The following is a 13763-nucleotide window of genomic DNA, read 5'->3' on the forward strand; positions in this document are numbered from 1 at the left end:
AGTTTGGTCATGGAGCCTACTTTAAGATACATAGATAATAGATAGATAGATAGATGATAGATAGATAGATAGATAGATAGATAGATAGATAGATAGATAGATATTCAAAAGCAATAGGAGATTTTCAGATGTGCTCTTACAAATATCCATCTAAATTTAAAGCCTAGAATTCTAATTTGACTAAAAAATGTACTTACGCATAGTTGAATATTGAACTAATTAATAAAGAAAAAGAAGTACAGGTTTCCCGTATTATCCAAAAGTAAAACATTTCTATGAAACCTTTCATAAGTTGAAAAGGCACACAGGAAAAAATATCCCTACTTTCCAAAAATTCAAGTTTTACCACTATACTTTTTGAAAGGCTTATGGTATAGTAATGGCTTTTTCTGTAAAGCAAAACTCCTCTTTGGGTTTCTTTTGGTCAGTGAAAACAGATACTAATGTCTTTCCTAAAAGTGAAGTGGTGTAACAAACTTAGGGTAAGTGAGAATACCTATATATAATATGTGCCTAGTAGGAGAAGCTGAAAGTTTCTAGGACAGTAAAAATTGAAGTGACCTCAGTTTGTGGAGAACTTCAACGATCATTCCAGAAGTTTCTATAACCCGTTCTCTGGACAATGATCCAACATTTGTATAGACACAGCAATATTCTGACTATACAGTAGCCTCTAGGTCTGATTACCACATTTATTTTGTTTTGCTTTCTGGGGGGTTTGGTCTCAACGATCTTGGAAATGGAGTAAATGTAATCTTAAAATCTGAGTCTGCTTTTCTTGTTGAGTATGAAATAAAAAACAAGGCTATTCTCAAATCCCTAAATAGTAGCCAATGAAATAACTTCATACACATTTTTCATTACTATTATTCATGATAGAGAGAGAGATTGAGAGAGAGACAGGCAGAGAGACAGGCAGGAGGAGAAGCAGGCTCCATGCTGGGAGCCCGACGCGGGACTAGATCCCTGGACTCCAGGATCATGCCCTGGGCCAAAGTCAGGCGCTAAACCTCCGAGCCACCCAGGAATCCCCCATACACATGTAAAATAGTTTTAATGTGGACAAGATTTAAGCAAAAGAATCTGTTTTCTCAAGCATTTCTGGTACAAGGCCTCAGACATCCCACTCAAGATTCAGGATATATCTTCATGTTCTAGTACTAGTCTTCCACTGCCAGTGCTGCTTCCCACCTTGCATACCCCTCTCACCACTTCACTTTCTACAATACAATGACTTCATAAGAACACTTAAACCTATGAGCCTCCAATGTCTCTATTATGTCTAAAGCAAATGAGAAAAAGAGACACTGAAAAACATGCATACCGATTTAATGACAGGAAAGATGAGCAAAGAAGACAGAGCACAGAGATCATAGGTAGGGAAGTGATAATGATAAGCAGTAATGACAAGGGAAGATCATGGGGCTGGTGGCTCAAAGTGATATATGGAGAGGGATATTAGATTTCATAAACTCAATGTCTAATACCATATATATTTAACAATAGAATACAATACACAATACCATTTCTTTAGCAAACATAGTGTCTGCTTTGTGCCAGGCACTTTCTAAGTACTCTAAAAACATTAATTCATTTAATCCTAATAATGTCAATAAGATAGATATTCTGTTATTATCTATCTTCATCTCATAGAGGAAGTAACCGAGGCAAAAAGGTACTTGCCCAAGGCCACATTATCAGTCAGTATCCAGTAAGGAAAAATACTTTAGGTATTTCAGAGGTAATATTACCTTTATTGTTGAGGGAATCTTTATAGAATGGCTGGAGGAGCAAAAAGGAGGAAGGCATAATCCAAAGGCAACTGCAAACAGAGCCAGTATCCTAACACTAGAGAACAAAAGAGAAACTAGTATTACCCAAAACCCACAAGTACTGTGGTTTGGAGGCTTTTGGAACTTAATATTGCATTATTAGAACTATTACTGCTACCTCCTTTGCAAGAAGCCAGCAGCCTTCAAATGGTCCCCGTGCTTCCCACTCCTGGAGCCAGAGTAGAGGAGCTCCGTGTTCCTGAAGCTGCTGGATCCCAAAGAAAGGAAAAATGCCTTCCATCCTCCTCCTGCCTTTTAATCCATTAGCAGAATGGAACTGGAGACCACCGGCAAGTGAGTCTGGGAAATGATTTTTACCACTCCAGTACCCATATGATACAGAGGAGATGGTAGAGGAGCTGGGAGACAGTGGATATAACCAGCAGAGCCCAAAAATTGGCAACTGGCAGAACTTAAATCTCAGGTAGTCCAGCTCCCGAGTCCGTGCTCTCAACTGCTATACCATGCTGTAACATTATGATCTACTACAATAAGGGTATTTCATTTGTCTTAAAAGTAACATCTGATCATACATACAGTTGGCAGCAAAGAAATTACAGGAATTGTATTTATTAAATATCCAACAAGTATTTAGCAAGACTCTACTTTATGCCAGGCACAATTCTGAAAATACAATGATGGGGAGGAGAAAAAAAAAAAAGAGGGAAGAGAGCTCCTTTCTCCCTGTTTCAGACTGAACAAAATTACCTGGGAAGGATTCCAACTGGCTTGGCTTGAATCATGTGCCCACTCATTGAACTAAGCATTTTAGCTAAGGCGTGGGTATTGGGGAAATAACCTGGGGGAAATGCCCACTATAATCCTGAGACAAGGATTTGAGTGCAGGTAGTTTATCTGGAGGATTCAGGAAACACCAGTAGGAGGTGGGAAAATAAGACAAAGAAGGGAAGGCAATAAATAAAGGGTACCTTATCAAGCCAGCAGCCACATTGGTAATGACTGGAGCATAATCCCATGGGAAAACTGTGGGAAATGGTATGAAACACACACCTCAAAGTATCCACCTCAGGGGCAAGAGGGCTGGGATACCTATATAATAAATCCCATCAGTCATTTGGTAAGGGCTGCTGAGATGGGAAGTTAATAATTCTCAGGCATTTGTAAATTGCCCTGACCACAAAGGGAAAGGGCTGCCTCCCTGCTTGGGAGAAAAGAGATGCAAGTCCTGGCAGCTAGAAATCTGCCTGAGAAGTGGTAAAAGCCAGGGAGGTATAGGCAGGAGTCTAAAAGGCCTACTACTCTTAATTTTTTCATCAAATAAAAACTTTCTTTGCACATTGTCATAATTTCAAAAGAAATAATGCCTCTGAAAGAGCTTTATAATGTAGAAAGTATCATAAAAAGAATTGTTTAGAAGTTTCTTGAAGATGGGGAACAAGTATCAATGTTTTATATCTCTCATAGGACCTAGCACACTGCTATATATATGGCATAGGTTCAAATATTTACTGAGTGAATTTTTTAATTTAATTAATACCTGAACATATTATTTTGTAGGTTTACAAAGATAGAATTATTTTTAAACTGCCATTATGATCAGTAAGTCAAATCTCCATCCTGTTTCAAGAATTTTAGGTAGCATGATCTTGTTCTATTCCTTCTTCTGTCATTTTTCTTAAATCTAGACCATTGTAGATAACCCTGTTAATTGCCTACCCAATAACCATTTTCTTCTTCCTTTAAAAAAATCTTGATTACAAATAGGGTATTGATACTGCTAGTTTAAACCAATCATGAGAATGCTACTCTGATTAGCATGAGGAAAAGGCAAGAAAATCATAGATGCCACCCCTGACATTGTTGAACTACTGAAGTGATACCAATAGCAATCTTCCCTCAGCCTTATTACATCAGAAAAATAAATTCCTACTACTACCGTTAAACAGGTATTTTGTTACACAAAGCCAGTGATTCATAACTTTTTGAATAGTATTGTTTCCATTTTGCATAGCAACCCCAAGACAAGTCATTTTATTTCTGGAGTAAATTATTTAAGATAGTAACTCATCATAAAACCCAGAGGACCAGTAATTGTTTGGCCACGCTGGTTTTAATCCTTCTGGATTCCCTTCTAAGGAATGATCATAGTATTCCTCACAGCTCACTATCTGTGCTCTCCCCTTCACTTTGATATTCACTTTGATATTTTAAAACTTACATCTAAAGAAGCTCAGGAGGGCTATATCACGGAGAAAGTTGTAGTACAATGATGGCCTTTCAGATACAAGTTAATGTAGCATAGCCACTTATGTATGATCTCCTCCTACACAGCCCCTTTACTTGCTCAGCTATATTAAAACACACACACACAATTCTCTGTCCTCCCTCCAGAATATATTCTGAATCTCTCTACTTATTTCCACTCTACTATTATCACACAAGTTCACAAGTTCAAATTCAAGCCATAGTAATTTCTTACCTAGATATACAGCAATACAACAACCCTCCCAGGACCCCTCCCTCTTCAAGTGCTTTGTATTATCACTTTACTATTGCTCAATAAACCTTGCTTAAAAAAAATAAAAAATAAAAAAAAGAATAGAGTAATAGACTCTGAACTGATCTCCCCGGTTTCAGGAACCCTTGACCTTAACAATCCATCCTCCACAGAATAGTAAGAATGATCTTCTCAAAACATAAATCAGATTAGTCACTTCTCAGCATAAAACATTTCAAAGGCCTAAATTTACATAAAGCAAAATCTAACACCTTATCATTGAACAGTGTCCTGCATGATTTACTCTCTTCCCATTCCTTTAACTTCGTCCCCTACCACTCTCCCTCTCACTCACTATGCTATATAGCTGTATAGACAATCTTTCAGTTCCCCAAATATATCATAATATTTTTTGCCTCAAGGCCCTGGTACAAGCTATTCCTTCTGTCAAGAATGTCCTTACCTTCTTTTAAAAAAAAAAGAAAAAAAAAAAAAAAAAAGAATGTCCTTACCTTCTTGCTCATCATGGCTGGTTTAAGCTTAAATATAAAGTCACTGCCCAACTTTCTCTCATAACACTGATAACATTAATCACTACCTGTAATAATATATGTATTTGCTTATTAGTTTAGTATATATGCTATCAAGTCGATCTCAAAGGGCAGAGACGTTTTCTCCTCTTTTAAGAAAGCATTTTGGGGGAATCCCTGGGTGGCTCAGCGGTTTAGTGCCTGCCTTTGGCCCAGGGTGTGATCCTAGAGTCCTGGGATCAAGTCCCACATCAGGCTCCCTGCATGGAGCCTGCTTCTCCCTCTGCCTGTGTCTCTGCCTGTGTGTCTCTCATTAATAAATAAATAAAATCTTAAAAAAAAAAGAAAGCATTTTATAATTAATGAATCAAGTAATTATTAGCAGTGATTTTATATGAAAGCAATCTCCACATCCCAAACTGAATTATTTACATCTTCCATATAAAAGAGGGACATGTGATTGCAGCTTTCAGCATTATGATAAACTAGATATTTGGGTATCTTTACAATCCTCCAAAAATTAGTTCTCAAGTAAATTATTCTTTTTAATCCATTAGGATAGCAAAACTGAGGGAAATATCTAAGATATTCCCTCCTGCCAGCAAAATAAGAGCCAAGGAGAGACACCAACCATGAACTAAACTAAGAATTGCTGGTTTTAAGTGGTAAGTAAACCTGAGGGCCAGGTTTGCCACGAGAACAAATGCCCTTGTTTACAAAACAGGTAAGGGAAAATGAACTGGGGACAACATTAAATTGGGCCCTTTAAAGAAACTGTAATGGTAGATGTTAGTAGCCCACTTCGTCCCTTGGCAGAAACGTATGGAATTCCTCACTTTGAAAAAATATCCCAAATTAATCTTAACAGAAAAATCACAGACTGATTGATCAAATAAACATAACTACAGAATCAAACATAATCAAGCAGATGAAGAAGAAAGCCACCACTGAACACCCAAGGAATTCAGATATTAATCTTTAAATTTAAGAATATAAAACTCTTTAGGAAGAAAAAAGGTAAAATTATAAAGATGAGGAAGCAACAGCTGTCTATCATTGGAATGATAAGAAAGGAATGATAAGAAAGATCTGAAGAATGGAAGGAGGAATGATAAGAAAGATCTGAAAAATAACCAAACTGATTTTCCAGACATAAACACAATTGTTGAAACCTTAATGATGGACTAAACAGATTAGAGCTAAAAACAAAACTGGAAGATATTATTGAAACTACCTAGAATGAAGTACATAATGAGATGAAAAACATAAATTATGAAATTGAGAAAGTTTGAAAATAGAACAGTATTCATCAATATGCCAAAATGGGGACTCTAGTGGGGGAGGAGAGAATAGAGAAAAACAAAAAATGGTATTATTTTAATTTAGTGGCTGAATTCTTAAATAATAAATAACATGAGCTCAAAATTAGAAGCATAAGGTAACTCAAGTAGTTTAATAAAAAGATACTGCATGATATCAAAGATAAATGATTTTTGAAAGAAGCAAGAGACAAAAGAAGCTAACCTACAAAGCAAAACAGACTTACAGCAGACTTCTCAATGATAACAATGGAAGCCAGAAGACAGTGAAATAATACCTGTCAAGTGCTGAGAGAATGACTGTCATCCTAGAACTGTGTGCAACAAGCAAAACTATTTTTCAAGATAAGGGCAGATAAAAATATTTTAAGATTAAGGAAAATTGTGAGATCAGCAGACTAGCTCTAAAGGGACTTCTAAAGAATGTACTATAGGAAGAAGGAAAATAATCCTAAAGATACAAGATTCACAAGAAAGAATAATGAGCATTGCAAAAAGAAAAGAAAAGGTAAACAGAGTTGCCAGTATGAGAAAAAGATAAGAAAATAGAAGCACAGAGAGAAAAAAAAGAAAAATGTAAGATACAGAAAACAGCATGAGAGATAAATATGACACAGTGAAAAAGTCTAACATTCATTTAACTCTAGTCTCAAGAAAATTCCATCAAAATCCTAGAGGAGAACACAGGCAACACCCTTTTTGAACTTGGCCACAGAAACTTCTTGCAAGATACATCCATGAAGGCAAAAGAAACAAAAGCAAAAATGAATTATTAGGACTTCATCAAGATAAGAAGCTTCTGCACAGCAAAAGAAACAGTCAACAAAACTAAAAGACAACCTACAGAATGGGAGAAGATATTTGCAAATGACATATCAGATAAAGGGCTAGTATCCAAGATCCATAAAGAACTTATTAAACTCAACAGCAAAGAAACAAACAATCCAATCATGAAATGGGCAAAAGACATGAACAGAAATTTCACAGAGGAAGACACAGACATGGCCAACAAGGACATGAGAAAATGCTCCACATCACTTGCCATCAGGGAAATACAAATCAAAACCACAATGAGATACCACCTCACACCAGTGAGAATGGTGAAAATTAACAAGGCAGGAAACAACAAATGTTGGAGAGGATGTGGAGAAAGGGGAACCCTCTTGTACTGTTGGTGGGAATGTGAACTGGTGCAGCCACTCTGGAAAACTGTGTGGAGGTTCCTCAAAGAGTTAAAAATAGATCTGCCCTACAACCCAGCAATTGCACTGCTGGGGATTTACCCCAAAGTTACAGATGCAGTGAAACGCCGGAACATTTGCACACCAATGTTTATAGCAGCAGTGTCACAATAGCCAAACTGTAGAAGGAGCCTTGGTGTCCATCAAAAGATGAATGGATAAAGAAGATGTGGTCTATGTATACAATGGAATATTACTCAGCCATTAGAAATGACAAATACCCACCCACCATTTGCTTCGATGTGGATGGAATTGGAGGGTATTATGCTGAGTGAAATAAGTCAATCGGAGAAGGACAAACATTATATGGTCTGATTCATTTGGAGAATATAAATATTAGTGAAAAGGAATAAAGGGAAAGGAGAGAAAATGAGTGAAAATATCAGTGAGGATGACAGAACATGAGAGACACCTAACTCTGGGAAACGAACAAGGGGTAGTGGAAAGGAAGGTGAGCGGGGGGTTGCGATGACTGGGTGATGGGCACCGAGGGAGGCACTTGGCAGGATGAGCACTGGGTGTTATGCTATATGTTGGCAAATTGAACTCCAATAAAAAAATTTAAAAATAACTCTAGTCTCAAAACTAAAAAAATTGCTCAGTGGAGAACATTAAGACAGGATGAAAGGGAAATTACACATTGGGAGAAAATATTTGCAAACCACGAATCGGACAAGGACTAATATCTATATTACATAAAGAACTCTAAAACCCCAACAATTGAAAAGAATCCAGTTAAAAAATGAACAAAAAAGATGAATAGGAACTTAAAGCAGGTATACAGATGATGAATAAGCACATGAAGAGATGTTCAACATGATAGCCTTTAGGGAACTGCAAATTAAAACAGTAATGACAGATCACTACATATCTATCAGAATGGCTAATATAAAAATTGTGACAATACTTAATGCTGATAAGAATGCAGAGAAGCTGGATCACTTATACATTGCTGGTGACAGTGTAAAATGGTACAGCCACTCTGAAATCCAGTTGTAGTTCTTAAAAACCTAAATATGAAACTACATACAGCCTAGTGATTACACACCTGGGAATTTAGCCCAGAAAAATGACCTGTATTCACAAAAAATCTGTACATGAACGTTTTTAGCAGTTTTATTCATAAAAGCCCCAAACTATAAACAAACCAGAGATGCCTCATCAGGTGAGTGGTAAAACTGTTCTACGTCCATACCATAGTACTTAGCAAAAAAGAGGAACAAATTATTGATATATGCAACAACCCCAATGAATCTCCAGACTATTATGTTAAGGAAGAAAATACCAGGGATGCTTGGGTAGCTCAGTGGTTGAGCATCTGCCTTTGGCTCAGGATGTGATCCCAGAGTCCTGGGATCTAATCCTGCATTGAGCTCCCTGCGGGGAGCCTGCTTCTCCCTCTGCCTGGTCTCTGCCTCCTTCTCTGTGTCTCTCATGAATAAATAAATAAAGTTTTTTAAAAAAGAGAAAAATAATTCCAAATGTCACATATTGTATACTTCCATGTATTTTTGTATATTTTGTTTTGAAATGACAAAATTATAGAAATGGAGAACAAAAAAAAAAAAATGGAGAACAGCTTAGTGTTGTCAGGGGTCAAGGAGGGACAGCTATAAAGGAGAAGATGGAAGATCCCTGTGGTGATGGAAACATTCTGAATCTGACTATCAATGTCAATTCCCAGGGGCAAGGTTGTACTACAGTTTTGCAAGAGGAAACTGGATAAAGGATAGGTATACAGAACCTCTCTGTGATTTATCTTACAATTGTATCACAATCTAAAGTTATCTCAAAATAAAACAAGTTCATTTTAAAAACTATGATAAGCTAATGGAGGGAGAAATGGAATAATAAAAAATATTTAATTGGTTAAAAAGGGCAAGAAAGAATGGTAGCATAGAACAGATGGAACAAATGCAAAACAAAGTAAGATGGTAGTTTTAGTAATACATTTAGTAAATATACTAAATGGTTCAGGTAAAACACAAAGATTATCAGACTGATTACAAAAGCAAAACCCAATCACTGCTTAAACAAGATATATCATAAGTATGGCACAGAAAAAGTAAAAGGATGCAAAAAGGTACATCAGAAAAACATTAACCAAAGAAATCTAGTATAGCTATTCAAATGTCAAAAGTCAAATTTGTGTTATTACTAGAAATAAAAAGAACATTTCATAAGAACATATCAAGAGGACATAAAGATCTTATACATTAAAAGATTAAAAACAGTATGGGAAATCAACTTGAAAATTTATATGAATTGGACAAATTCTTTGAAAACACATCTTAGCAAAACTGACAGTTGAAGAAATAGGTATCTGAATGTTTATCATCTATTAATAACCTTAGTTCATATTTAACCTTCCCCTGAAGAAAACTCCAGTTACATATTGTTTCACCACTAAAGTCCATCAAGCATTTAGGAAGTTCACAAATTCTTCCAAAGAATATAAAAAGAGTTTGTGTGTTGTGAAGTAAACAAAACCTTGATAGCTGGGGGTGCCCAGTTAATCTGAATTTCAGGTAAACAATGAATGGTGTTTAGTGTAAAATATTGCACAGGATATACACATATTAAAAAATTGTTTATTTGAAATTCAAATTTAACTGAGTATCCCATTTTTTAAAAGACTTTATTTATGAGAGATCCAGAGAGAGAGGTAAAGACATAAGCAGAGAGAGAAGCAGGCTCCATGAAGGGAGCCCAATGCAGGACCGGATCCTGGGACTCTAGGATCACACTCTGAGCCAAAAGCAGACGCTCAACTGCTGAGCCACCCAGGCATCCCGAGTGTCCCATATTTTATTTGCTAAATCTGGCAACTGCATTGGTAACAATATCTGATAAGGGTTTTCCAAGAAAAGTAAATTACAGGTCAGTATCTCATGAATATACAGGCAGCAATCCTAAACAAAATATTGATAAATTAAATCCAGCAACATGGATAAAGGACATAATCATGATCAATTTCTCATTCTTCACAAACGCAAGATCAGTTTGACATTTAAAAAATAGTAAAAGAATTAGAAACAAGTGTAACATGTATAGTATAATTTTAAATATTGTTTAAAAATCCAAATTGATTTGTAGATTCAATGCAATTGCAATATAATTCCCAGCAGGGTTTCATGGTAAGGAGTCCTACTACTGTTTATTTTGTTCCCTCAAATTTCTAAGAGAATGGTTTCAGAGATAAGATGATGCCAGAGTACAGTTTAAAGGATGGATAGAGTAGATAGTATAAGAGAGGGCTGGCAATTGTCAAAGAAGGAAATAGCAGGTGAACAGCACAGATGCTTCAAAAAGTATGGTTTGTTCTGGGTGGCTCACTAATACAGAAATGTAGAGTGTAAAGTGAGAAGTGATATTGCAGAGGCTACAGAGACAGGCAATGGCCAATTTATAATGAGTTCAGAATTCTGTAGGTCATGGGAAATAATGGGGGTGGGGAAAGAAGGGAAGAAGAGTTTTATGCATGGGAAGTAATGGAAGGCAAGGAAGTGGATGTAAGTGTACATATGCTACGCTTTTAAGGAGCTTGACTATTAAGGAAATCAGAGCTTAGATAAATATCTAGAGGGCCTCCTAGAGTTAAGGGAGGGTGCTGGTTTATATGAGGTGTTGGTTTTAACATGGGAAAAGTTGCAAATTGTAGAAAGAGACTGAAGATATAGGAGGGAGGGAAAGATAAATAATGGCACAAAAAACTTTGGGAGACAAGAGGTAATAAAACAAACAAAATAAAATAAAACAAAGAAGTCTTCGTGAGATTTGTGAGAATGCAGATTGTTTTGCTGGTAGACACAGACAACTAGGGAATTTTTGACAGCATCAATTTTCTTTGTTAAATAGCAGATTAGTCTTTGGGTTAAAACAAGAGGGTAGATGGTGGGATGGGAAGTCAGATAAAGTACCAACAATTCAATCTTGGCTAGGGATGGGTTGAAGAGGGACCTGCAGTGAAGCACCTTGGAGAAAGGGGCTCTCAAATAAGATTGGACTGAAATAGGGTTGATTTTTGCCAAGCAGGTGAAAAGGAAGGTTTTCAAGGGAATTGAAAATAATGAAAGTGGGTAAAGTGACAGAACATAAGAACAGGAAAAAAACCCTGAGGATTCTCATTATGTCCATATCCTGAAGTCCCTGTTGCTAGCTATAAGAGGGATACTTTCTCTAGTTGGACTCAATTGTGTATCTTACATACTAATGGCAAAAAACGGACCTAGTTATTTTGTCTTTTTTCCTTATGAGAACACTATCAATTTGCCCTCATTTTTAAAACAGGAAAAGAGGCCTTTTTATGGACCAAACATATTGTGTAAATTAAAGATAACATAAGATTAAAATAAATGTAGCAAGAACTATCAGTATTAAAAGAAGAAATTCACAGAAGCACATGAATAGTCCACTTCATGTGATGAGTCCACATACACTCATCACAGGTCCTTCTGTATAAAAACAAAATATACCCTATCGACTAGGCACGACTTACAAATCCAATTATATGCTTTGTCGCAAAACTTCAAAAATTTCCTGCAAAGTTAAGGAAGCAGTCCATATGACACCATCCTCTCTCTGACGCCAACTTCATAACTCATAGTTTCCCAGGATCACTCTTAGATTTGATAATTTACTCAAAGGGCTCTGAAAACTCACTGAAAGCTTATGGCTATAGCAAGAGGATACAGATAAAATCAGCCAAGGGAATTGGTACAAGGGGCAGAGCCCAGGAAAGTTCCATTCATGGAGCTTCCAGCTGTCCTGTCCTTGTTGAGTTGTAGACAGTGTTACCTTCCCAGAAATTATATGCAACAATACATAGGAAATATTGTCAACAAGAAAGCTTCTCTGAGACTTGGATTCCAGAGTTTTTATTGGGGCTCAACTATGTAGGTGTGGTTGACTGCCCTCCTGGCAGATTTTTAGTATCCAGCCCCTCCTCTGGTACAGATGATTCTATGTAGCCCAAAGCCCCTATCATAAATCACATCGTTAGACTGTCCAGTGTGGCCCAAAGCATCCAAGGCACTCTTCTTGGAGATCACCTCCTAGAACATGAGAACAAAGACCAAACCTCTCTTTGGGTAAGGTTAATTCTTTACTGTGCATTCCTAAAATGTCAAAATAATCAATTCTCTGAATTCTCATAAAAAGCAGACATTAATAACCTGTTTTCTGGCTCCCTTCTACCTGAATCTTACATTTATTACTTTTTTGTGATTTTTACTTCACAGGATGATTGCTTCAGTAAGTTTTTCAAATTCATGTTGTAATGTAGTTATAAATTTCATTTGTGATAATAATTTTCTGGTAAATTTTCATCTACCATAGGAAAATTGTCTACTCTATTTCACAGTTTTCACTGTATTTTTTAGTGGGTGTTGTGCATATGACTCTCATAATCCTCATATTTGAATGAGTTGAATTTTCCTGGACTATACCCAGGAGTGGAAAGAAAGGCCAGGGTAGCTTTACAGAATTCATCTCTCATGGGTTCTCTCCTGTTGCTATAGCAAAAGACTATTTCTTTAAAATAAGGCAACTCTAGGAAGCCACACTCACTCTGCTTCTCATTACCTAACCTAGTTCTGAAAAGATTCTATACGGTCCTGGACTTCCTGATTTATTCATAGGCCACAGGGAGCCACACTTTGCCTTCAAAGATATTATTGCTTTTAGAAAGTTACTTTACTCGTGCTTCTAAGATCTGCTATCTCTGATTACACACTTTCTATCTTCTCTCTCTTCCTCTTCAGTTTTTGGATTCTATTCAATATCAGTTTTCTCATAATGCTCTCTTGACTTCCTATATGGGCTTCCTGCCCAGTGCTTCTGGTCTCATTCGCCTATTGTACATTCACATGTGATTTTTGTAGTTTAGGGGTTTTCTGAGTCAGCTGTTTGCTGAAAATTCAGTTTCTTTAAATTTATTTCCATTCTCCTTTTTGCTCTGGATTGGTCAAAGGAAAATGAATGAAGAAGTTTAGGAGTAAGCAGACGCCATGTTCTTACAGATGCTAATATACTTAATTTTTCTCCCCTGTTTTCAAAAGATATGAATAAATCCTCTGAAAGTACTATGATTATTGGGTTCAGATAATGAGCAAAAATGTTATAGTTGCCAGTTCCCAAATCAGAGCCAATTATTTAGATGTTCACATCTGCTATGACATTAAATTATGTACAAAAATAATGTAACAAAGTAGTTTTAATGAAAAAACATTTGAGGCATACAGTGTTGAAAAAAAATTTAATGGAAGAAGCTTAGAGAGAAGCAGCACTTTATTCTGATATGCTAAAAAAAAGAGAATTTTTAGTAAACTATTCCTCCTGAACTTACACAACTAAAACATTGTACAGGAATGTTTGAGAGGATT

Source organism: Canis lupus, chromosome 25, assembly GCF_011100685.1.
Source record: "Canis lupus familiaris isolate Mischka breed German Shepherd chromosome 25, alternate assembly UU_Cfam_GSD_1.0, whole genome shotgun sequence".
Classification (NCBI taxonomy): Eukaryota; Metazoa; Chordata; class Mammalia; order Carnivora; family Canidae; genus Canis; species Canis lupus.